The 22,577-nt window shown below is 39.0% G+C and overlaps 1 protein-coding gene across 2 annotated transcripts in view; it reads left to right on the forward strand.

Annotated features, from left to right (window-relative positions):
• Nucleotides 1–22,577, forward strand: part of LOC126377808 (transcriptional activator cubitus interruptus) — a 154,111-nt gene that overhangs the window by 48,007 nt on the left and 83,527 nt on the right. For both annotated transcript variants that reach the window (XM_050025671.1, XM_050025672.1), the window contains exon 2: nt 5,436–5,461. The gene's annotated coding sequence lies outside the window, so the exon portion shown is untranslated. The remainder of the gene's footprint in view (nt 1–5,435; nt 5,462–22,577) is intronic.

Raw genomic sequence — 22,577 nt, forward strand, 5'->3', positions numbered from 1 at the left:
CGGGACCAACGGCTTAACGTGCCTTCCGAAGCACGGAGGAGCTCGAGATGAAAACTTTTTTTTTGTGGTCACCCATCCTATGACCGGCTATTGTGAAAGTTGCTTAACTTCAACAATCGCAGACCGAGCGAGTTTACCGCTGCGCCACCGAGCTCCTCGATGTGATGAACGTAATTATGTACAAATAGGAACGTATAAGTTGAGTGATAGAGTGAGAAACAGTGTGATAAGACAGAGATGTGGTGTAAAAGACGATATAGTGACTAAGATTGAGAAGGGAATGTTAGGTTGGTTTGGACACATAGGTCGGATGAAGGATGATAGAATTGCGAAAGCGGTATATAAAGCGAAAATTGATGGTAGAGCTGGCAGAGGAAGACCTAGAAGGACTTACATTGACCAAATTGAAGATGTCCTTAGAAAAGGTTTAGTACGATCTACTCTGAACCGGCGTGCGTGTATGAAGCGATTGATGAATGTGGAGGAAGCAAGAGAAGTGTGCCAGGATCGAAGCAAATGGAATTCTATAGTCTCTGCTACCTCGGTGGGAAATAGGCGTGAGTTTGTATATGTATGTAGGAACATATATCATGTACAATTTCCTTGAAATATTTACAATTATATCGCTACCTATAGTAAAGTTTATAGTTTAATGTTTATAAGATAATTACACGTATAGTGGCTACTGCTTAATTGCTATGGCTCGAGTAATTTTGGTTTATTACACTTTTATACAGCATGTTTTAGTGGGCATAACATCTGTCGCTTTGTTAGCGATACAGCGTGTTGGTCGGACAGCAGAAAAGTCGCGGATAATGGTGTATTCAAGGTCACAAGTTTTAATTTTAGCACACCCTGGGCACTCAAAAGGAAAAACGAATTCTTACCGTATGTCGTAATTGTCTCAACGGTTGCAGAGGCGGAGGTGGCAGCCATCGGTACGGCAATGCAGGACAGAAGACTGTATCACAGAGACTGTAACCTGGAACCTGACTGAGGGCAGCAGTAACTGTCAGTTCTATTCAGAGGCGGAGGACAGGAGTCCTAGTATGGCTTTGAAATAGACTACTCTGGGCGCCATCCCACTCGCGTCAAACAGACTACTGCGAAAGGCAAGAGGGGGAACCACTGCCCTATTTTTCCCTAATAAATAGCACGGAGAATGCTACACCGACAAGAGCGTGGCTCTTAAATTAATCATGGTGAATATAAGCATTACAGACATTTGATGAAGGATATAGTAGGTTCATTAGACATTGCACCTTTCAGTAAGTACACATCATTACCTTCACAACCACCAAGCAAATGAACTGTCAAAAAGTCACCCCTACCTTAAGGCGACGTCTTCATGCGTTGAGGCGGGGGCGATTGTAATTAAGGAGGCTGCGCGTACGCCGGTCGGATGATAAATAGCGCTGTCCGCGTTTTTATCGCCCGTGTGTCTTGCAAGACTCTATCAACTGGCCGACGCCGTCGATTACTGGTCGGATTGGTTTGGAGCTGATAAATACCCCCAATAAGGTAGAAAATAATTTAGGAGCGAATACTTTAAGCCACAACGGTATTAGTTATTTGTAATAGTTTTTTCTGTAACACTAAAAACAGTGTTATCTATACACAATTACATTTTCGTTGCATTATTTTTTGTAATCTTTACGAATTACTTACTTGCCGTGAACTTCTGAAAGATGTAGCTTTTGCTCGTTATCGCTATCAGGGTAGGTAGAGTCGCCCTTAGGTGTAATACATAATGAGTATCATGAACCATCGTGATGCCAGGTTATCACAGACCATCGTCCATATATTTTATTAAACGCGAATGACAGCAGTCGTGTCGTCTCTTTCGCGCTACGCGGTATACTATATCTCTGACCTGCTCTCATTGTAATCATTCTATATTTAATGAGGTAAGACGTGGTGAGGGTAAATTTACACAATTACTCATTACTTTATTGCATAATCTTAACACCTAGGACAAACAAAAGTAAATGCCCAAAAGGATTGATATGATTATGATAAAAAAATATATATTTTTTTAAAATTTTTGCCTTTTGAAGAAAACAAAGATTTTACATTTTACATAGATTTTAGGTACTTACTTATATTTTTACGGTCTAGCAAAACTTCATGGTGGTGTTTTGTCAAAAATAATAAACGTCACTGTAACACACACACACACAGTACTTTGTGTTAGAAATTCATTAATCGCCAGTAAACTTGTGTGACGTACCATGGTTACAGCACATGGTAACAACAGCTCTGTATAATTCTCCCAAAGCTACACAAGAGCGCATGAATAATCGAAAGCTCCAGTTGATGAGTCCGCGTGAGAGCTTTTTTATCGTGACCACAGATAAAAAACAAATAAAAAAACATTTATAATTGAGCAGAAAAAAATGTCCCTCGTTTCTGTCGGTTTAAGCGTAACAGATGATTGGCTGGATGATTACGGTTTACTGTTTAACTATTGGGTTAATTCGACGATACTAAAGTATTTTTGTAGAGTTAAAAGGAGTTTATGGCTCGCAATTCTCGCATTTATTTTTAAAATTTAAAATGAGATTACAGTTTTTATTAGTGTAAAACTAACCTCACGACTATCTCCCTATCAGGGTAGTCAGAGGTACATACGGTCACGAGTACTAATATGTATACACTTTGAAACCATGTCACATTAACTTTTTTGTCAAATTTAACCCTAAGTCTCATTAAATGTCTAATACGATAGTGCGACAGGGTTCTAAAGTGGGTACATGATATTGCTCATGACTGTACGGTCACGAGCATTAATATGTATACACTTTGGTAGCATGTCACATTAACTATTTCGACAAATTGAACTGTAAGTCTCACTATATTACAAATATTGTTTTAAGTTTACGCGGTTATTATCATAATTAAAACACATAATAACGGGTTCTTACCGCGTTTAAATGGGGATATGAGACTCCCGATATTTCGACACTGTTGCAAGTGCCATGATCACGGGATGACTGATGAGATTGGAGTGGAGTAGGTAGATCCATAATTTTCTACGGGCAGACATATATGTCTACCCTCTTTCTTTGCCGCTTGTTTATGTTTTTGATATCGGAATGTTCGGAACCATCTGAACTCGCACCAAACTCTCAAAATATCGGGAGTCTCATATCCCCATTTAAACGCGGTGAGAACCCGTTATTATGTGTTTTAATTATTGCAAATATGTTAGTGCGACAGAGGCCTAAAGTGGGTACATGATATTGTTCATGACTGTACATCACAAGATGAACTAAGTAGGTACCCGTACCTCACGGAGCTTTCTGTTAGAGCCGACGTCGCCTATAATGTTCGAGCCAACTGTGTTAATGAAAAGTAAAAAACTGGCAGACAGATAGACAGACAGACATGACGAATCCATAAGGGTTCCGCTTACGGCTACGGAACCCTAAAAAGAACATACAGACATGACTAGATTACCAGACTGTGATGACCAGAGCCAACAGTAATCAGAAGTACACATATCGACGTAATCGTCTAGTTTCTTATTGTGTTACACATTTGTGCTATTTTGCTGTTAATTTCCCTAAAAATAAATAAATATAAGCAAAAATTTCAGCCATTGTTTATAAGAAGATACTATAACTAATATTAATAATTAAGAGATATTTTATTCTTCTTCTATCGTGTGGGTTGTGAGGTGGAACACCAACCTCGTCAGCCCTGGTGTCAGGGTTACTATTGAGCCGCCAAAGGCCCCTGACATGGCTCAACGACTACTTACTTACATCAGTAAGTATATTTTATTGAGTACAAAGAACACAGTTTAATTTTCGTAATTTATGCCATAAATGTACCTCGTCCTTCACCATGTAAAATCATCTTTGTGAGTTTCCCTAACCACGGGTAAGTGTTAAAAAAACAAAAATCACGTAAAAGTGTATATATATTTATAATAATCCAATTAATTAATAAAAATAGTCAAATAAGTTTGGCAAAGCATTAATATAGATACAAATTAATTAAATAAATGAAATATATATATATATTTATAGTCGGTACCTAATATATTTTATTAGTATTTGTTGTTTAATCCTAGTTTGCTTTCTCGTTTTCCCTTTGGGTTGAAAGGTCATATTTGTCAGTCATTTCTGTAAAAACTGGACCTGTCAAATCTTCACGTTAGGTAAGCGGACGTCAATAACAAGGAATATCGCTAAGGAGATGATGGTTGCCTTTTTTAATGTACTTACTTTCAACCTCATTTAATATTTCCGAAACACTTACTCATAAACTTCTAGAGTAGTTACATTAATGGGCGCACGCGCAGACAAACTTGATGAAGTTTAAAGATAAATATCTGAGTAATCAACGAACGTCGCGAAAAAACAATAATTTATACATTGCAAAAAGGGCAAAGGGAGACAATCAGAAACAACTCAATGAGAAAAGATTACGAATACAGTTATAGGAGTAACTTCAAGTTTTCCCGTTTTATCACGTTTTTCATAGGGTCCGTTTACCTAACCTGATTTGACAGGTCCGGTTTTTTACAGAAGCGACTGCCTGTCTGACCTTCCAACCCGCGAAAGGGTAACCAGCCCAATACAAGTTAGGTCACACCTCCAAAAATGCATTTCTCGGGAATGTGGGTTTCCTCACTTTTTCCTTCAGCGCTGAGCACGTGATGATCATTTATGATAATCATTTATACAAACCGTTGTTAGATGTCTGATATTAGGCAGCTAAATTACTCAATTGTATAACAATATTTTATGTTTATTTATTTTTTTAAAGAACGTCTAGGGCCCTGTTACGAGGTTTTTCTTGCAGCTTCTTTTCCCCGGCTATACAGGTTGTGAGAAGCTGCAGTAGTTTTAGGCGGATGACACGTTCGTTATGTAAAAATTGACGATTCAAAGTGTTACTATGTTACCTAACTATGTTACCTACTGAATTTTTAAAGATATTTTTGAATTGGAATTGAATTTATAATGGTCGAGTCGACTGTGTTAGTGAAGAACTGCTTAAGATAAATTAATAACTTTGAACTTCTCTTCTTATTATCGTTCGTGCAAACTAAATAGTATCGGCCCAAAACTTGGCAACAAGTATGGCGCTATCTGCAGCGCTCATCAGATGCTCCTGCGTGCAGGTGTTCGGGTACGCAGGACACGATGTAAGATGTTCCATCGTTTAGGGAACTTTGAACTTATACTTCTGGAAATCATAATCTTCAATGCTCTGTCCTATAGGTACTGTTTCCATAATACTTGACACCGTATTAAAAAATACTGTACATAGCGCGAAAACACGTCTTTAATTGATACCAGCTGCTTTGTACAATTTTATTAAAATACCAAAACGTTGACTTGTCAAGTTGTAAAACGATTTTTTATGTAACTCTACATTTATAATGAAGCGTGTATTAAGTAAACATAATTTATTGGTTTCAGATGGAATGAGAATAAAAAGATTTCTGGTGAGTTATTTTTAATTATTTTAATACCCACATTGGTGCTAATTCCTGCAGACGCCATCTAATTTTATTTTAAGTTATACCTGTCATTTTCTTATCCGCTGAAAAAGAAAGGGAAAGAAATTTATGGAGCACACGTCAATTTTAAGCAGAAATCTAAAACACCCCGTCTAACCCGTCAGATTTAAGTAGACTGCACGTCGAACGGATTGCATACCAGCGAGATGCCTATTTAATTCGCCGGAGTTATTCATTCGTTTTAAAATTAAATTGTTGACAATCATCCGTCCCTTTCCTTTTCGGCGGATAAGAAAATGACGGGTTAAACTTAAAATAAAATTAGGAGGTGTCTGCTGGAATCGGGGCCATTATGGTGCTGATTGCCAAAGCCGTGGTAAGGGGGTGAGGTTGGCGCACATTGCGAATCGGTGCGGGGCGGAGTTTTACCGTTGTTCTATTATTTATTCGATGGCGAGTCAAAGTAGGTATCCGTCCGGCTCCGCTGTTAACACTTTCTACAGAAAGTACGAAAATAATAATTCTTAATATAGTGAGAGTACTAAACTAAGTATACCTCTCGGAATAAAGTAACACGGTTTAATTTAGTAAACTCTGGCTATAAAACATTTTGTGCGTGCCTTACACTCAGTAACACGCACTTTACAATGTAAGTTTGCAATAATAATTCAAAACTACCCACGATATTATGTGCGGAAACCAAACAAAATACCGATTTTCATTTTACAATGAATAATAAAAATACTTGTTTCAATTATAAGTATGCATAGGTACCTTCGTCTTTACAAAAAAGTTTTTTAAAAAAGTTGTATTCTGGAGAACCAAACTGTATTCCATTTTTATCCAACTGCGACGAAGCAAAAAGGAGGATTATGTGTTTAAGTTAGTCAGCCGTAGTTAGACTATGGTGCCTACCTTCCTGCAATGTACATACATACATACATAAACTCACGCCCGTAATCCCTAATGGGGTGGGCAGAGCCACAAGTAATCAAAGACAACTTGCAGCCACCGTTGATACGAAGTCCAAAGATGGATATGATGAACCTTATGGTGATAAGGGATCAGCCTATCGCCCATAACATTAGTCCATCATGTTAGAGGACACAATCCCTATTAAAAACAAATGTCAAATAGAAATATTTTATATACATTGCGCAGTTAGTTTTAGTTTTTAGTTATTTTTTTTTTTGCTTTTTTAGATGAATTGCTTCAATATGGCCTTTATAAATCCCCAGCTGTCTTTCCCGACCGGATTATCATATTATCGATGCGTATCATGATTGCGACGAACCAATAAAATACGCCACAGTGACATAATGTGACATAGTGTAGTGACATAATGTTTATATTCATTTGGGTCATTTTTATTTTAGTTCAAATGTAATAGAATCTAGCTAGATTCAAAAACTGCTCAATCTTATACGAGGACTTAAGAGTGTAATTTGCGAGTGTTCCTGCAATGTGTGTAAAAAAATAATAGTAAGTGTAAGTAGTTTTACCTATATCGCAATCTTAGTCACTATATCGCCTTATACACCACATCTCTGTCTTATCACACTGTTTCTCACTCTATCACTCAACTTAACACCGCAGATGCTACGCAAAGACCTCGTTTCTACGGTAATAATCCTACATTACATTCTATTTTTGAATAATTATGTACGCGAGTCATCATCATCGGCCACAGCATCTATCGTAGATGATTCTTGCAGCACTTGTGAGTCTACGGGTTCCCGCAGCGCTGCCGATGACTATAGAGCCCTATAGCAGCGCGGCATTTCTTGCCACATCGTTCGCACACAGAACGCGACTCCTCAGGAGGTGGTAAAGCACGACGAAGACTTTTTTGCTTCAGGTTTTCCAGTCAGTCATCGTCATGTCTTCGTGTCTTGAGGTTATGAGTAAATGCGTAATTATTATGTAAAATCTGAACAGCGCCATCTCTATATTTTTTTTAAGGAACGTAGCCTAGAAAGTCCTTCATTATTTCTAAGTAACAAACAACATAAACAGCGGGACAAATTTAATAAGAGAGCTTTCTAGAATCATACGTGTCTTGCTTATAAAATGCGATGTTTATTTACATTGCCGTCTGCTTGATTTATTTATGTTCAGTCGTCGATCAGTCTCGTTAAGTCGTCATTGTCAAAGGACGATGAAAACTATAGAGAGAAATAAATAAATTATTGACACGGAAAGTCAAACCATCACCTTCTGGCATATTATTTCATTTGTTTTTATTTTGATTTCTTCTTTTTCGAACGGGAACGTTTTCCCGCCTTTTAAAAAGGCGGTGACGTGGAATTTGGTTCGGTTGCGGTAATGGCGCGGGTCGCCGTTCGGAAAGTCGCTGTCATCGCTACAATTCTACATTTATGGGCCTTAAAGGAGTCGCTATACCGTGAGTGTGGTCAGCACCCGGATCAAACCCTGTCTCACATAATGAACGAATGCCTTCTACACCGGTTCCCAGGTGGCATAGCCGAGTTGCATTGTGTGACGGATGCGGCAGAGACTTGGTTAGGGGAGCTTCAGCAGGATATATGGTCCACGCAGGTTTTTTTTTTTGCCATTATCATCATCAATTTAAGAGCACGCTCTTGTCGGTGTAGCATTTTCCATTCCAGTCTATCAAAGGCCAATGCCTTGACTTCCCTATGAGACACGACTTCTTTAATCTGTTCCATGTAAACTCTTCTTGGTCTTCCCCTTCCTCTCTTTCCTTCTAGCTTTTCTTCTTTTTATACGCAATAATAATAACAGAATACAGGCATACTCAAAAGTAATTGTCATAGAAATCTATAAACAAAAAATTATATGTTGGGTCATTTACCCTTGCCGAGTATATGACGCATGCGCGAGCATTTGTTTACATTTGTCGCAACTTTTTATGCAAGCTACTTCCTTTTGCATTACTTTGTATGAAATAATAACACGTTAGTTGCTTGTACAAATGGCTATAAGATTTTGTTTTTATTTACCTATACCTATTAGTGATTGTAATTGTGACAAATTGACAGAATTGTTAGGTAGCTTATTCAAATTCAAATTTAAAAAATATCTTTATTCAGTAGGTAACATATATTACATTTTGAATCGTAAATTGTTACATCACGAACGGCTCATCCGCCTAACACTATTTAAAAGCGAAAGGGCTGATGAATAAGACCAAAATTCGATACAGTATATAAAGAAAAGGTTGGTGGTATGGCTGGCAGATGAACACCTAGAAGGACATACGTTGACCAAATTGGAGATGTCCTTGGATAAGGTTCAGTACGATTTACTGTGAACCGGCGTGCGTGTATGAAACGATTGATGAATGTGGAGGAAGCAAGAGAAGCGTGTCAGGATCGAAGCCAATGGAATTTCATTCTCTGCTTACTCCGGTTGGAAATATGTATATATATAAACTCAGTATTGAAAGAAGATGTAAATATTTTATTAGAATATATTAAATTATACTTACACTTACCGGTACCCAAAATCTTTTTTGATTTCATAAGAAAAACATACCTATCATACAAGAATACGAAAATATTTATTTTATAGTCAGTCTGCAGTCGATAATCTTATAAAATACGTTCCGATTCACCACAAGCACCTATATAACAAATTGATAGGAATACAAGCCAATAAAAAGGCTAGAAAAAAATACAAGAAAAGATTGAAAAAAGGTAGAATTATTCAAAATGCACAATAAATTGAGTGTCGCCGCGGTTTTTATCTTGGTTCTAAGAAGGGCTGCGTGTACGCATACCAATCGTACTACCTGATTAAGGGGACGGTTGTTTGGTGACTCGAAAAATAGTTATATTTAAAAGATGTTCATTTGTTGAATTTTATATAAAGAATAGTAACTATGTATAGATCGGAGCGCAGGAGATCGTGGAGATCCTTGGGGGAGGCCTATGCCCAGCAGTGGGCGTCGTACGGCTGATGATAGAACGGACACTCCGCCCCGCACTAATTTGCCTTACCCCTCCGCTGGGTCTCACTTATCATAACATAAGCATAAGATGGTACATCCATCGGAAGATGAACTCTGTACCCACACCGCACCGAGCTTTCTGTTAGACCAACGTTGAGAGCCGTATCGCCGTCTATAATGGTCGAGCCAACTGTGTTAGTAAAAGCTGCACTTAAGGTAAATTAATAACTCATTGGTGCAAGTCCGTAACCGGGGTTCGAACCGGCGCTCCCCGTTTGAAAAGCAAGCCGGTGTTTCACAGGACCACAGTGTTTAAATCAGAGAATTTTTGAGTTTTCGACATTTGCATGCTAATAATAATTAGCAGGATGGAGATGCTGTAACACGTTCTTATACCATATTGTGACTCTGTACCTACCTGTCCTAAGCGAATAAATTAAAAAAAAATCTGATTTCTGATAAAAGTTGACATCACTATGCTAATAAATGTCACAACACTGGCTTCTGTACTTTGACAGAGATCTAGACTACTAGAGTAAGTACTGCGTATTAGCTATTGTAAAACTTTATCTATTATATTTAAATTAGTCGTTCTGTTTAATATTATATTGGCCCCGATTCCTGCAGACACTGCCTAATTTTATTTTAAGTTATATCCGTCGTTTTCATATCCGTCGAAAAGGAAAGGGACGGATGATTCACAGCTCTTAATTTTAGGAAGAATGAGTAAATGAATGAATAACCCGGGCGAATCAAACGGTACGTCGCTGGTATGCAATCCGTTTGACGTGCTGTCTACTTAACTGTGTCGGGTTATTGACATGGTAAAATTTTTAGACCGTTGGTTTAGATTTGTGCTTAAAATTGACGTGTGTTCCATAAATTTTATGCTTGTCGATTACCCGTCCCTTTCCTTTTCGGCGGATAAGAAAATGACAGATATAACTTAAAATAAAATTAGATGGTATTTACAGGAATTAGCACCATTATGTCATCATCATCTCCCTAGCATTATCCCGTTTCCGGGTCCGCTTACCTAACCTGAAGATTTGACAGGTCCGGTTTTTTACATAAGCAACTGCCTGTCTGACCTTCTAACCCGCGAAGGGAAACCCAGCCCAATACAGGTTAGGTCACATACCGTCAAAAATCCAATTCTCGGGAATGTATATGTAAAAATATAAAAAAGCTGTCCTGTATACGTCGTCGCCTTAACTCCTCGCGGCGCGTATGTAAGTTATCACGTGACTCCGTGTATGAATCATTGGAATTGAATTGTACTAGACAGTATGTGGAGTCAATGCCTTATAACCATAATGTATGGAAACATTCCTACTAAGTACTTAATATTATTCTGCTTGTATAAAAAACCGGACCTGTCAAATCTTCAGGTTAGGTAAGCGGACCCCGTGAGAACGGTATAACGCTAGGGTTGGTTATTTTGCAACCATCGCGCGTGTAGCAAAATGTTTGCTGTTGGTTGCTCGGACAACTGGTTACATTCAGGCATAGAATAAGGAATAATACTACTAGAATGGTAACTCCGCCCCCCACCAGCGTCTGAGCTAGGTTTACCTCTACCCCTCTGGAAGATAGTTTAGACTTGCGTGAAGTCAGCGCGCGGACCGTTGTTTTTATCAGCTTAGTTTATATGTTCGAATTTTGAAATTAGACGCCGACGTTCTTTTGTCTGATTCCAACGTTTGATTTTTCAGTAATTGCACACTCAAAAGTCAAAAATATCTTTATTCAGTAACATAGTTACATTTTGTAAATTTTTACATATATTTTTTTTCGAATGTCTCATCCGCCTAAAACTAACTGCTGCTTCTCACACCATTGTGTCATAAATTATATGGCCCTTAGAGTATATAACTGATAGCTATATAATTTTAAATTTTAAGAATTTTAAGCGAAGCGTTTTTTTTTTTTAATTTTTAGCGATTGATGAATGTGGAGGAAGCAAGAGAAGCGTGTCAGGATCGAAGCAAATGGAATTCTATAGTCTCTGCTTACCCCGGTGGGAAATAGGCGTGAGTTTATGTATGTATGTAAGAATTTTAAGATTCTTGCCTCCCGACACAGGTTTTTAAAAAACTTAAAGGGAGGCATCGAAAACCTGTCAAATGTAGAAGCATATAAATGAAAATAAACATTTTTTTTTTATATAACCGACAAAATGATAGAGTAGAATAAAATAGCGTAAAAACTAAGAACCAGACCACCAACATTCAGCGGTCTACGAGTGGATGAAGTTATTACTCTACCTCTCAAACTAAAAGCTCTATTTCAAATAATTGGAGTATCCGCAACACCACGATTTGCGGTTTCGTTTACACGCTTAGTTGGATAGAGTAAAAGGAGTAAAAAATAGAGTAAATAGGAGTAAAAAAGGCAACCGCAAGCGAGGCGCGGGCTTAGTGTAAATGGCTTTGCGTGGTTTCCTTCTGATTGACTTAGATGAGAAAAGTGACTAGAAAATGAAGTAACGATTGGAGAACTAAACGGCGAATAGTGTTGATATAACAAATATAGGCTAGTTTCATTATATATATATATATGTGTATAAAGTTTAATTATATATCGTAAAAAAAAATACATCATTAAATCCACCACAGGCTTCGTCAAGTTCTTCGCCTAGTTTCCAACTAGTCAAATCAGTTACTTTTTACTAAATGTCAAATCACGATTTTTTTTTACGTGACTTATTGTAGATTTGCCGCAGATGGCATTAACTACAAATGGACAAATGGGGAGCGCTGAAGGCTCTCACCCGGTACAACGTTTAAGACAACAGGCCTGAGGGTGCCCAGTTGGGCGCGAACCTCGGCTCAGGGCGTCGTCTGAGAGGAAAAATATTTGAAAGAATTAATCGACCCTAGTGGGACGATAGCGATAAGCGCTGAATGAGGGAAATCGTCGACCACGCCGGCGGGGTCGGTATCGGGGTCCTGAAGTGTTTGGTGTCCCGAGCTGATAGGCTGCCTCTATGGCTAGGGTAATCGGGTCGTCCGGATCGTATATTACGTCCTAACAAAACACGAAATTACTATGGAATTTGTTTGAAAAAGCACACTGTGACGTCATAGAAAATCGTGATAAAATGTCGGACTTATTATTAAGAACGTTTTTCTTGTTTAAAATTCATAAATGAGTTAAATTGAAAGAAGAAAAGGTTTTTCGTTACTTTTAGATGTGTTTTTATTTATTAATCAGAATTTCATAATTTATCTTGAACCTACTACAGTCATGAGCAATATAATGTACCCACTTTAGGACTCTGTCGCACTAACATATTTGACATTTAGTGAGACTTACAGTTCAATTTGTCAAAAAAGTTAATGTGACATGGTACCAAAGTGTATACATATTAATGCTCGTGACCGTACATGACCCAATAACATATTATGCTCACGACTACATTTGATCTACAATAGGCTACTTTACAACTTACTCAATAAGATACTTTTTACGAAACGTCAAAACGAAAGTTTCATTTGGAGTTTGCATGGAAATACTGTCTTGTGACGTCATCAATACAAGCGGTCAAACGTCGTCCTCATTGTTACTTAATTCATAAATAAAATTCGAAAATAAGTCTAAAAGTAAAATGAGATTGATTTTTGATCATCTCAGACTGACTTCTATTTCTAGATTAGCGTTTTATAATTTATCTTTGACCCAGTCAAATACCCAATTGGGATAATCAGAGGTACCCACACCTCACCGAGCTTTCTGTTAGACCAACGTGATAGGTGGTTAGCCGTATCGCCGTCTATAATGGTCGAGGCCACTGTCTTAGTGAAAACTGCACTTAAGATAAATAAATACATTATATATAACAGACATAGAGGTGTCTTTCTAACATGTATTTGTTTTACAAACCTTTGATTCCAGTAATGAAATTACTCCTTTACTGCAAATTGCGTTTACCAATACATAAACATTTTTTGTAACAAATATAAATAACCTTGATTACTTAAATAAATCCATAGGCTTTAATAGAAAAAGTGGCCAGTTAATACGGACCTCTCATGTAAAACCTGTTCCCTAGCAAGAATTAGAATCAAATCGTACAAAATAAACTGGTATCCGTTTATACACTAGCTTTTATCCGCGACTTGCCCTGAAATTCTACTTTTAAAACTATAGAAGTTTCACATTTTGTCATCCATTTTTATCTCCTTAGAGATTGCATTTCGCAAAATCCCGTCGAAGTATGCTCTTACGTCCTAAAAGGAACCTCCATGCAAAATTCGAGATTCCTAGCACTTGTAGTTTTTGAGATTTCGGGATGAGTGTGTCAGTGACTAACTCGTGAAGTTCATACAGACAAGCGGTAGCTCTTAGAGTCGAATCTTTTAATTTTTTTTTTTTTACTTTTTAACAACTTTTTAATTGAGCTGTTTAATTGCAGAATGTAGGAATTTATTTACACCATAAACAAAACAGTTACATAACAAAAATATTAGAAAAATATGAAACAAAACAAATAAAATTAAAATAAAACTAAAACAAATAAACAGAACTCAAAATAAAATAAATTATGTACAATTAACACTTAAACTAAACTATATTAATTAAGAAGCCCTTTTAAATTGGTTGTTGATAACCAAATATAGGAGCTCGGTGGCGCAGCGGTTAACGCGCTCGGTCTGCGACTGTTGAAGTAAAGCAACTTTCGCAAAGGCCGGTCATAGGATGGGTGACCACAAAAAAAAAAGTTTTCATCTCGAGCTCCTCCGTGCTTCGGAAGGCACGTTAAGCCGTTGGTCCCGGCTGCATTAGCAGTCGTTAATAACCATCAATCCGCACTGGGCCCGCGTGATGGTTTAAGGCCCGATCTCCCTATCCATCCATAGGGAAGGCCCGTGCCCCAGCAGTGGGGACGTTAATGGGCTGATGATGATGAACCAAATATAGGTTCTACCTAGGTTACAGTCCGTGTTACTTACCCCTTCCGTCCTGCATTGCCGTTCCGATGGGTTTTTCTTGAGTAAGTATAAAAATAATCTAAATCTAAACAATTATAAAATCAAGCTGATGGAAGATCGTAAACTGTGTATCAAGGACCGGACGCACGTATTACGCGCCTGTTTAGGTGCGAACGGCTCAAGGCCCATCGCTAGCTCATTGTAATTTATGGATGTCCCCTCGCTTTGGCCTTTGCATGTTAAAAAGCGATGAAAGGATCAACCGCGGTAACGGTTTCTGTGGGATACACTGACGTTTGAGCGTGACCAGCCGAGGTGAAAATCATCATCATAATCTCCCTAGCATTATCCCGTTTTTCACAGGGTCCGCTTACCTAACCTGAAGATTTGACAGGCCCGGTTTTTTACAGAAGCGACTGCCTGTCTGACCTTCCAGTCTGTCTGACCCTTCATGGGTGAGTCCGACTCGCACTTGGCTTCTTTTTTTTCCTGTAGCCCAGCAGTAAAAAATACCATTGTATTGTGATGTCGCAAATTGACTCAGTATTATAAGGAGTTAATTAAAACATTTCTACAAGCGTAATGACAGCTTGTGCGGGCTCGTAGCGTTTGGCCCACAGTTGGCGATTTGCGAATACAAGTCGACTTTCATTTTAAACATTCTGAATTCTATTCGTAGTGCTCTTCTTCTTATCGTGTCAGGGTACCAACCTCATCAACCCTGGTGTCAGGGTTATTATTGAGCCGCCGAAGGCCCTTGACATGGTTCATGTAACGACTACATACTTACATCACTAAGTAGTAACCGGAACCAACGGCTTAACGTGCCTTCCGAAGCACGGATCACCTTACTTTCGGACTAAAAATAGCCCTAATGGTGAATGTCAGTCTTGTCGTATCGCCCCTCCCCCCACTCCCTGTTTATACATAATAAGATACAAACTATATTACAGCCATCTATCTAGTGAGTTCTCTCTCTCTCTCTCTCTCTCTCTCTCATAGCTGTTAATGACGCCCTCCTTGGTCTTATTCTTCTTCTTCCTTGCGCTATCCCACTTTAGGTGGGGTCGGCTCTTCTAATTTTGCGGCGCTCTGACATTCTGTCTAGGGTTGTCGGGTCGGGTAAATTTTCATTTTTCAGCAATCGGGACATGCTGGTCCACCAGGTATAAGGAGGGCGTCCTCTGCCTCTTTTGTTCTCGGCCTCGGCCTCTGCCTCCTTGGTCTTATTAAGTTTTTTTTTATACATGTCAATTTTATAACGTTCCATTTGTTATTTAAATGTCTATGTCAGTTTTATCAATAAAATATCAGCACGTTATGTTTTTCGCTTTCGATATTTTCTATGCAATCTCAACAAGTGGAAACAATTAGCTTATATTAAGATTTAATTAATTGTATTTAATTTTATAAATTATGTAATACAAACAGGATTTGAAAAAAGAAAGGAAATCATGAAACAGTAGGACTAGGGCCCTGTGCTGGGAGGTTTTCTGGCCACGTCTTTCCCTCAGCGTTACAGATTCCGATGTGGTAGTAGTTTTACAGCTAAATACATAATATGTAATTTAGTTTTTGACGTTCAAGAAGCGCTAACTTTGTAAGCCAATTTTGAATTTTTTTTTTTTAATTTAGAGAGCAAAGTCTTATTCGCTTCTCGCTCGATCGCTGTCACTGCGCATGTATACCTCAAGTAAATTAAGACACAGCAATTATAACGTTTTGTAACAATTACCCGCTTACCCAGAATGTGACTGCGTTTAAGGGGAGATCCATCTTAGGACTTCGTATCAACAGTGGCTGCAAGTTGTCTTTGATTACTTGTGGCTCTGCCCACCCCATTTGGGATTACGGGCGTGAGTTTATGTATGTATGTATGTTAAGGGGAGATGCGATGTTATTTACAGTATAAAAAAGCATTACCCTCCTTTGGCAGTCGGGTAAAAATGCTGCCCCTCTTGATGGTAAGTCCTATATTTTTTGTTACAGCTACCATTTTTGATAAGTTCATAGACACAAGTTTTGTGTCTATGGACTTATTAAGTCGTGTAACTGGTTTAACAAGCCCCCGCGGCACAGCAGCCGCACCGCGCGATTTATATCGTGGTTTTCGACTAATAGCAGCCTCCGTGGTCTAGGCTCACGATCTGGAGGTCCGGGTTCGATTCCCGATGGGGACATTGTCGAAATCACTTTATGAGACTGTCCTTTGTTTGGTAAGGACTTTTCAGGCTTGAATCACCTGAATGTCCGAAAAAGTAAGATGATTCCGTGCTTCGGAGGGCAAGTTAAGCCGTTGGTCCCGGCTATTAGCCGTAAAAACACCTCCACCAACCCGCAGTAGAGCAGCGTGGTGGAGTATGCTCCATACCCCCTCCGGTTGATTGAGGGGAGGCCTGTGCCCAGCAGTGGGATGTATATAGGCTATGTTATGTTTCGACTAATAGCCCTACGACGTTTATCTGCGTAGATAGCATTCTCTGCGTCTATTGGTCGTTGTCGTCGATATGATTCGCACCGCGTGGTTATGCCGAGGGGGAAGAACACTACTTACTTATAGAACGGACACTACCCGCCCCGCACCAAGGGCCGAGCTAGATTTACCTCACCCCCGCGCTGGGTCTTACTTTAGTCTAAATGGCCATCAGCCGTTTAGGAGTGAGGCAGCACTCGTGGTGCCTCGCTTGCACTCACGCGTTTATACATATCACTTCTAAAAGCGGTTGCTTTTCACAACCTCTGGCTCTACTTAAGCATAGGATTAGGGAATGCAATCCCGACTCAAGATTCCGCGGGATTGGAAACATCAATCGCGCCAGATCCCGAAATATGCGGGATCTCGTCTAGTTTATAGAAAAACAATAAAGTTAGAATGGCTGAAAACGATAAAAACTGCTTGTATGTAATAGTGAGGTGAATTAATACAATATTTTTGAAAGAAAACAAAAAGCATTTGCTCTTCAATATTACTAACTGAATAATAACAACAACAACATCACTAAACACCAACTAAGAACTAAATAACTAGTACTTAACTAAATAATAAAAAGCTGAAGTGGCAGTGGGCAGGACACATAGCGAGGAGAACCGATGGCCGCTGGGGCGGAAAGGTTCTCGAATGTCGACCTCGTGTCGGACGACGCTCAGTGGGTAGGCCCGCTACAAGGTGGACCGACGATCTGGTGAAGGTCGCGGGAAGCCGCAGGATGCGGGCAGCGCAGGACCGATCGTCTTGGAGAGCCTAGGGGGAGGCCAATGCCCAGCAGTGGGCGTCGTACGGCTGATGATGATGAACTAAATAATTAGTTTTCTTTGGAAATCAGCGTAATCAAAATAAAAAGTATGATACAAGGAGATTCGCCAATCCCGTCAATCTCGAATGGGATCTTGTCATATTATGCTTTGGGATTGATCCCGAAAAAATAGACGCGTTCTCGCGAGATCGGGATTGCATTCCTTACATAGAATTACGACAGTAACTTTACGCGCCATTCGAACAAAAACCAAACAGTAAAACACCTCATTTGACCACCAATAAACCAGAAATGACTACCAATCTAGTATAAAAATAAAATATAACGTAACATAAATAAATAAAGTCTACCTTTTATTGTCCGAATTTATACGAAACACTTTTATAACTTCCTCCCATGTTTGGAATACACAAAACCAAACTTCTCTTTTACGTACACCTGAATCACCAAAAGATTTGTCCAATTTAGACTTTACACTGAACTGATTAGGGTTATAAAGGATGTATTTCGACGGTAAAGTTAGGTTGGTCGATGCGCAGGCGTCAAGTAATTAGGAAGTCATCGCCCAAAGGCCATAAAAGCCGAAAACATAAATAAAGTTTTACTATGGCCGGCGAACTATGCGGCTGCAATATCTATTAGGTTCGGCTAGTTGTCTGTTTAAGTCAGGCTATGTATTCTAATGTCCTGCAACGTACATATTTATAATCTTCGCCTTATAGTGAAAATTAACAACCTCCGTGGTCCAGTGATTGAGCGTTGGGCACGATCCGGAGGTCCCGGGTTCTAATCCCGGTGGGGACATACCACAAAAATTACATTGTAACCGTCAGTTTGGTAAGGACATTACAGAACGATCATCTGTCCGAAAGTAAGATGATCCGTGCTTCGGAAGTCACGTTAAGCGGTTGGTCCCGGTTACTACTTACTGATCTACAGTCGTTGCATGAGCCATGTCTGGGGCCTTTGGCGGCTCAATAATAACCCTGAGGCCAGGGTTGATGCGGTTAGTAATTCACCTCACAATCCACACGGTAAGCAGAGACTATGTAATTCCATTTGCTTCGATCCTGACAGAGTTTTCTTGGTTCCTCCACATTCATCAATCGTTTCGTACACGCACGCCGGTTCAGATTAGATCAAACTGAACCTTTTCTAAAGACATCTCCAATTTGGTCAATGTACGCCCTTCTAGATCTTAATTAAAACACATAATAACGGGTTCTTACCGCGTTTAAATAGAGATATGAGACTCCCGATATTTCGACACTGTAGCAAGTGCTTATAGGTCTTCCTCTGCCAGCCCTACCATCAACCTTCGCTTTATATACTGCTTTCGTAATCCTATTATCCTTCATCCGCTCTACGTGTCCAAACCAACTTAACATTCCCTTCTCAATCTTAGTCTCTATAATCATCTTTTACACCACACCTCTCTTTTATGACACTGTTTCTTAGGTCATCTCTGCCTTATCACGTCTTGGTATTCCTCTGCCAGCCCTGCAAAAGAAAGTACTTTACTCTAAAAGTCTAAAGTTCATTTCAAATTGTATATTTGTGTTATGCAGTACATCTCCTCAATATTAGTTAGTATATTCTCGTCTCGGATCCGAGCCAAATGTTCTTCGTGTTTTTTATCGATTACCATCAGTGATGTGAATTTCCCGGGAATATTCCCAAGTGGGCAAATGTTCCTGTTCTAAAAAAAAAATAGGACACTAGCTACTTTTCTTTTTCAAATTGTTCTTTCTTGTACTGTGATCTTGGGAGTCTGGCCACATCGAAGCAATTCATCTAAGAAAGCAATATTGCTATTTGACATTTGCGCATATAAAAGTAAGTGAGCAATGCAAACAAATTTCAAATAGCAATATTGCTTTCTTAGATGAATTGCTTCGATGTGGCCTTTTTAACACTGTCACAAAGAGAAAATGATTTTTGTTTTTACAGCACCCTCTCACGTACTAACGTAATATTAGTATTCAATATTTTATATAGATGACGCCGGCGTCGAATTAATAACGATACATAGATTTTTTATTTATTTATTTGTACACAATAAAACAGACACAAGAAACATACAAAGAAAACAGATAGTACAGGCAAGCTTATCTCTAAACAAAGAGGTTTCTTCCAGCTGACCTACGTGACAAGAGAGACTTTCAACGTATAATATTATATAGATAGACATACATACGCGTACAAATTATTTAGAAATTACTTATACTAATATAAAACAAAACAATAGATCAGCAGAATTTCGCATGGACAGGAGGAGGACCCGGTGGTGTAATGGTTAACACGCTCGTCCCGGCTTCACAGAAGCTGCGGGTTCAAGCCCCGTCTGAGTCAGATTTTTTTTCGATTTAAATTTTCTCTTTGTTAGCTTCCCTAAGCACGTGATCTTACGTACCTAAAGGTTAGGCAATAAAGCTCTTTTTACTTAGTTTTCGCGCCTTTGTACTACCGGGAACATTCTCGAATTGGGAATATTCCAGAGGCACACCACTGATTACGATGCTGTTGATGTATTTACAATAATTTATGTTTATTCAGTTCGCAAATATATATGGTAACTAATAATGATGTCTTCACACTGAAGGATGGATTGTAACACGTTTCAATATGTACACAAGGTCTAATATTTATTTTCGGCTGATTTCGTTAGTTTGAAATAGTTTTTTTAAAAACGTTCACCAAAAACAATAAGTAAGGGCTACCACGGCTCAGAAATCACACGACAAGAAGACTACCATATATCTCAACATTGCTGATATTCGTAACTAACTCGACTTTTCATAACAAACACTTTATTACATAACTAACCGGAGATAATGTTATATGACAATAGTTGAAAATCGTGACGGAAATTTCAAACTTTGCTTTTTGTTTGTTGTTTTGAAAAACATGGTAGATTCTTAGCTTTAGTTATGGTTGGTTTTGTGGTTGTCTGTGACGAAATGTACGAAGGGGCTGAGGTGGACTGTACTCGAAAACCCTACACCTAACAGCCTCCGTGGTCCAGTAGTTTCAGGTCCAGCATTGGTTCGAATCCTGGTGGGGACATATCACAAAAACCACTTTGTGATCCCTAGTTTGGTAAGGATATTAAAGGCTGATCACCTGATTGTCCGACAGTAAGATGATCCGTGCTTCGGAAGGCACGTGAAGCTGTTGGTCCCGGTTACTACTTACTGATGTAAGTATGTAGTGGTTACATGAGCCATGTCAGTGGCCTTTGGCGGTTCAATAATAACCCTGACACCAGGGTTGGTGAGGTTGGTAATCCACCTCACAACCCACACGTAGAAGAAGTATACATAATATATGATGATAATTATCAATAGATGTCTATAACAGGGACCTTTGAAAAATCGATTAAGTTGCAAACGATCACGAAAAGTATAGGAAGGCCCCTGACGTGACTCAAGTAACGATTACGTACTTACATAAGTACGTAGTAACCGGGACCAACGGCTTAACATGCCTTCCGAAGCACGGATCATCTCACTGTCGGACAATCAGATAATCAGCCTGTAATGTCCTAACCAAACTATCGATGACAAAGTGATTTTTGTGATTTGTCCCCATCGGGAATCGAACCCGGACCTCCAGATCGTGAGCCTAACGCTCTAACCACTAGACCACGGGGGCTGCTAAATTAAATTTAAAACCTATTAATTGTTCAATGCAACCGCAAAGTATTTAGCAAACTTATGTCGTATCGTACAAAAAGACAGGAGTGTTCACAAATTAGTAGAGTGGCTCTCTAATCAGGTGATTCGTGTGCATCACATGGCTCAGGTCTAGAGGCCATATCTAATGAGGAGTGTCACCATTGTGTGCTGACTTATGCCGATTTGGGGTGTGCTCTGGTGTGAGCGGAGCGTGAGAGAGGGCGTTTATTGTTTACTAGCGGCCGACCGCGACTTAGTCAGCGTGGATTTCGGTTTCCGTGGTAACAATTTCCGATTTTTTAAATGATTCAATTGAGGGTTACCATCATCATCAATTTAAGAGTCACGCTCTTGTCGGTGTAGCATTTTCCATTCCAGTCTATCAAAGGCCAATTCCAATTAGGGAAGACCAAGAAGAGCTTACATGGAACAGATTAAAGAAAAGGTTAACGTCGTGTCTTATAAGGAAATCACGGGTAATCGACAAGCGTAAAATTTATGGAACACACGTCAATTTTAGGCAGAAAAAAAACACTCCCAATATTTTATATTGGCCAAAAAAAAAATATTACGGGTAACTTGGACCCAGGTTGTTAGTAACAATGATTTCTTACTCACTAATATTAGTATTACATAGATGTACAATACACACACATACACAATAAAATTGAAATAAAAATATGACATTTATTTACCGCTCCTGTACGAGTGACTCATGGAGCAATGAGTCATGTACGGACAGTCCAGCCTACTTACAATCATGCTCAGGATACTGTTGGAAATAACCCGACAAAATTAAGTTCACAGCACACGTCAAACGAGTTGCATATCAGCGAGATAATCGTTCATTTTAAAATTAACAATTGTCAGTTATCCGTCACTTTCCTTTTCGGCGGATAAGAAAAGGACAGGTATAACTTAAAATAAAGTTAGGAGGTGTCTGCAGGAATCGGAGCTAATATCGTGCGCTCGAAGCACGCTGTCCGCTCCGCTTACCGCCACGATCTCACCAACCCGCTGAATTATAGGTAATGTGGTAGGAATGACATCGTGATCGGTGGCTCTAATGGTTACTTACAGCGAGTTTTGGTAGCGCACGTATGTATGAATAATTTGCAATGATTTCTATTGTGAAGGACTTATAGTCTTAATTAGTATTTCAAGGATGTTAAAGGATCTTTAGTTTATGAAGGTACACGTTTTAAATGTTATATTATATTCAGTAACACTGTGAAGTCACTGTGGTCCTGTGGTTCACCGGCCATAGTCACTATGGTCAATAGAATACAAATACACTTTATT

The sequence above is a fragment of the Pectinophora gossypiella genome, chromosome 24 (genome assembly GCF_024362695.1).
Source record: "Pectinophora gossypiella chromosome 24, ilPecGoss1.1, whole genome shotgun sequence".
NCBI classification, from domain to species: domain Eukaryota; kingdom Metazoa; phylum Arthropoda; class Insecta; order Lepidoptera; family Gelechiidae; genus Pectinophora; species Pectinophora gossypiella.